We start from the raw sequence: 5,268 nt of genomic DNA on the forward strand, positions 1-5,268 counted from the left end.
AAACCTAACCATAAACCTCACCCTAAGCTTAACCCTCATGCTAACACTTACCCTCACCCTAACAGTAACACTAATCCTAACACTTACCCTCACACTAACCCTAAAAATCACCTTAAACCTAAACCTCAACCTAACTCTATCCCTAACCCTCAACCTCACCCTAGCCCTCACCCTAACCCTAACCCTCATCCTCACCCTAAACCACACACTAACCATAACACTAATCCTCAATCTAACCCTCAACCTCACCTTAACACTTACCATAATCCTCACCCCAACCCTCACCCTAACCCTAATAATCTCCTTTACCCTTACAGTCACCCTCAGCCTAACCCTCACCCTAACCCTAACACTCATGCTAACCCTAAGCCTAACTGTAACCCTAACCATCACGCTAACCCTAACCCTCAACCTCACCCTCAGCCTCAGCCTAACCCTAAATCTAAGCCTGACTGAAACCCTAAACTTCACCCTCACACTTGTCCTCACTCTAAACCTAATGCTAACCCTAACCCTCATCCTAACACGAACACTAACCCTAACAATAACCCTAACCCTATCCCTAACCCTCATTCTAACCGTAACCCTCACCCGAACCCTAACCCGAACAATAACACTTACCCTCACACTAACACTAACCCTAACTCTTACACTAACCCTCACACTAACACTAACCATCACCCTAACCGTAACACTCACCCTAACCCTAACCCTAACCCTCACCCGCACCCTAACCCTAATCCTCATCCTCACCCTAAACCTCACACTAACCCTAAAACTAATCCTCAATCTAAACCACACCCTCACCCTAACCCTAACTCTAATCCTCACCCTAACACTAACACTCACATTTACCGTAATCCTCACTCTCAGCCTACCCCTCAACTTTACCCTTACTTTCACCCTCACCCTAACCCTCACACTAAACCTCATCCTCACCCTCACCCTCAGCCTAATCCTACGCCTAACCCTAACCCTACCCCTCACAATCACACTCACCCTCAGCCTAACCCTAGCTCTAACACTAACAATAACCCTAGACCTCACCCTAACCCTAATTCTAACCCTAAACCTCACACTAATCCTCAACGAAAACTAATCCTCACCCCCACCCTCACCATCAGCCTAAGCCTAAACCTAACCCTAACACTCACCCTCACCTTACCCCTAACCCTAATCCCGACCCAAACCCTACCGCTAACTCTAATCCTAACCCTAAACCCAACCCTAATCCTCACCCCACTCTCACCCTCAGCCTAACCCTAAGCCCAACACTAAAACTAACCCGAACTCTAAACCTAAACATCACCCTGAACCTAACCCTATCTCCAACCCTAACTCTAAACCTCACCCTAACCCTAACCCTAACCCGGACCCGCAACCTTACCCTCAACGTAACTCTAACTCTAACCCTAACAATAACACTAACCCTAACCCTAAACCTCACCCTAACCCTAAGCCTCATCCTCACCCTAAACCTCATACTAAACCTAACCCTAATCCTCAATCTAACGCTCACCCTCACAATAAACCCTAACCCTCAACCTTACACTAACCCTCACCCTAACCCTAACCCTCACCCTTAACTTAACCCTCCCACTCAGCGTAACCCTCAACTTTACACTTACCATCACCCTCACTCTAACCCTCACCCTAACCCTAAACCTCATGCTAACCTTCAACCTAACGGTAACCCTAACCATCACCATAACCCTAACCCTCACCCTCAACGTCACACTCAGCCTAACCCTAAGCCTAAGCCTAACCCTAACGCTCACCCTCACCGTCATTCTAGCCCTCACCCTAGCCCTCACCCTAACACTAATCCTAACCCTAACCCTCATCCTAACCCTCACCCTAATCGTAACACTAACCATCACCCAAAAACTAATCCTCACCCCCACCCACACCCTCAGCCTAACCCTAAGTCTAAGCCGAAGCCTAACCCTAACCCTCACAGTCACCCTCACCCTAACCCTAATCCTAAACCTAACCCCAACCCTAAACCTAAACCTCCACCTATCCCTCACCTTAACCCTCACCGTAACCCTTTCCCTAATCCTAACTCTAACCCTAACCCTAACCCTCACCCTAACACTCTCTCTCCCTAACACTAACCCTCACACTAACACTAACCATAACCCTAACCCTAAACCTCACCTTAACACTTACCCTCACCCTCAACCTAGCCCTCAACCTAACGCTAACTCTCATCCTCACCCTAAACCTCACACTAACCCTAACCCCATACCTCACCCTAAGCCGAACCCGAACCCTCACCCTCACCCTCACCCTCACCATAACTCTAACCATAAGCTTAACAATAACACTAATCCTAACCCTAAACCTAACCCTAACCGTAATCCTAACCCTAAACATCACCCTCAGCCTCACCATCACTGCAAAGGTGTCCTTAACCATAACATTAACAATAACCCTAACCCTAACTCTAATCCTAACCCTCACCCTCACCCTAACCCTAATCCTAATGCTAACCCTCACCCTAACCCTAACCCTCACCCTCAACTTAATCCTAACCCAAATCCTAAACCTCACCCTAAACCTAATCCTCACCCTCACCATAACCCTAACACTCACACCTATCTTCACCCTCAACCTAATCCTAAACCTAACCCTCAACCTAACCCTCACACTCACCTCACCCTCACTGTAACACCAACCCTAACCTTAACAATAACACTAACCCAAACCCTAACCCTAAACCTAACCCTAAACATAAACCTCACCCTCAGCCTCAACCTCATCGCAAACTTAACCCTAACAATAACACTAACAATAACCCTAACCCTAACCCTAATCCTCACCCTAAACCTCACCCTAATCCTAACACTAATCCTCAATCTAAACCTCACCCTCACACTACCCCTAAACCTAACCCACACCCTAACAATAACCCTCAGCCTTAAAGTAACTCTCACCCTCAGCCGAACCCTAACATTTACTCTTACCTTCACCACAACCCTAACATTCACGCTAACCCTAACCCTCACCCTAACCCTCACCCTAACCCCAACTGTACCCCTAAACCTCACCCTCACCATAACCCTAACTCTAACCCTAACCCTAACACTAAACTGCACCATAACCCACAGAGTCACCCTCACCCTAACACTAATCCTAACCCTAACCCTCATCCTAACCCTCAACCTTACCCTAAACCTAACCCTAACCTAACCCTATCCCTCTCCTTTAGCCTCAGCCTCAGCCTAACCCTAAGCAGAACTTTAAACCTAACCCTAACCCACACACTCAACCTCACCCTAACCCTAATCCTAACCCTAACAGTCCCTCTAACCCTTACCCTCACAATAAACCTCACCCTAACCCTAACCTAAGACTAACCTTAACACTAATCCTCACACTAACCCTCACATTAAGCCTAACTCTAACCCTCAACCTCACCCTCACCCTAACCCTAACTTTACCCCTAATCCTAAACCTAAAACTCACCCTAACTCTAACCCTAACCCTCACACTCACCCTCACCCTGAATGTAAACCTAAACCTAAAAATCACAATAACCCTAAACCTAACCCTAACCCTAACCCTCACCCTAACTATAACCCTCACCCTAACCCTAACCCTCACTCTAACACTTACCCTCACCCTACCACTAACCCAACCATAACACTAACCCGCACACTAAACCTAACCCTCACCCTAACCCTAAAACTCACCATAACCCTAACCTTACCCTCACCCTCACCCTCAGCCTAGCCCTCATCCTAACCCTAATTCTAACCCTAACCCTCACCCTAACCCTAACATCATCCTCACCCTAAACCTCACACTAAACCTAACCTTAATCCTCAATCTAACACTCACACTCACCCTAACCTCTAACCCTCACCATTACCCTAACCCTCATCCTAACCCTAACCCTCACCCTTATCTTTACCCTGACCCTCAGCCTAACCTTCAACTTTACCCTTACCATCACCAACAACCTATCCCTCACCCTATCCCTAAACCTCAGGCTAACCTTCAACCTAACCGTAACCCTAACCTCACCCTAACCCTGACCCTCACCCTCAAACTCACACTCAGCCTAAACATAAGCCTAAGCCTAACACTAACCCTAACCCTCACCCTCAAACTAGCCCTCACACTAAACCTTACCCTCAACCTAACCCTCCCCCATAACCCTAACTCTAACCTTAAACCTCACCCTAACCCTCACCCTAACCCTAACTCTAACCCTAAACCTCACACTCGCCCTAAACCTAAACCTAACTATAACCCTAAACCTCAGCCTAACCCTAACCCTAAACAGCACCCTAACCATAAACTTCACCCTAACTCTAACCCTAAACCTCACACTCAACGTAGCCCTCAACCTAACCCAAAACCTAATCGTAACCGTCACCCTAAACATAACCCTCACTCTAACCCAAAGACTCACACTAAACCTAACCCTCAGCCTCAACCTCACCCTCTGCCTAACCCTAAGCCTAACACTAAAACTAACCTTAACCCACACACTCACCCTCACCCTAACCCTAATCCTAATCCTAAACATAACCATAACATCACCCTAACACTATCACTCACCCTAACCCTAACACTAACACTAACCCGATCCCTAACCCTCACCCTAACCCTAACTCTAACACTCAACCTCACCCTAAACCTAACACTAAACCTCACCCTAACCCTAAACCTAAACCTCACCCTCACCCTAACCATCACTCTAACCCTAATCCTAACCCTAACCGTCATCATAAATCTCACCCTAACCATAATCCTAACCCTCACCCTAACCCTAAACTTCACCCTCAACCTCACTCTCAGCCTAACACTTAGCCTAAACCTAAACCTAACCCTAACCCACACACTCACCCTAACCCTAACCTAACACTAACCCTAACCCTAACACTCACCCTAAGCCTAAATCTAACCTTACACCTCACCCTCACCCTAACCATAACACTAACCTAATCCTAACTCTAAACCTCACCCTAACCCTAACCCTAACCCTCACCCTGACCCTCACCCTCACCATAAACATAACCCTAAACCTAAAATTAACAAAAACCCTAACCCTAACACTAACCCTCACCATAACTATAACCCTCACCCTAACCCTAACCCTCAACCTAACACTTACCCTCACCCTAACACTAACCCTAACCCTAACGCTAAACCTCACACTAACCCTAACCCTCACCCTAACCCTAGCCCTCACCCTATTCCTAATTCGATCCCTTACCCTCAACTAACCCTAACCCTCATGTTCACCCTAAACCA

Source organism: Dipodomys merriami, unplaced genomic scaffold, assembly GCF_024711535.1.
Source record: "Dipodomys merriami isolate MVZ:Mamm:240054 unplaced genomic scaffold, mDipMer1.0.p SCAF_80, whole genome shotgun sequence".
In the NCBI taxonomy this organism is placed as follows: domain Eukaryota; kingdom Metazoa; phylum Chordata; class Mammalia; order Rodentia; family Heteromyidae; genus Dipodomys; species Dipodomys merriami.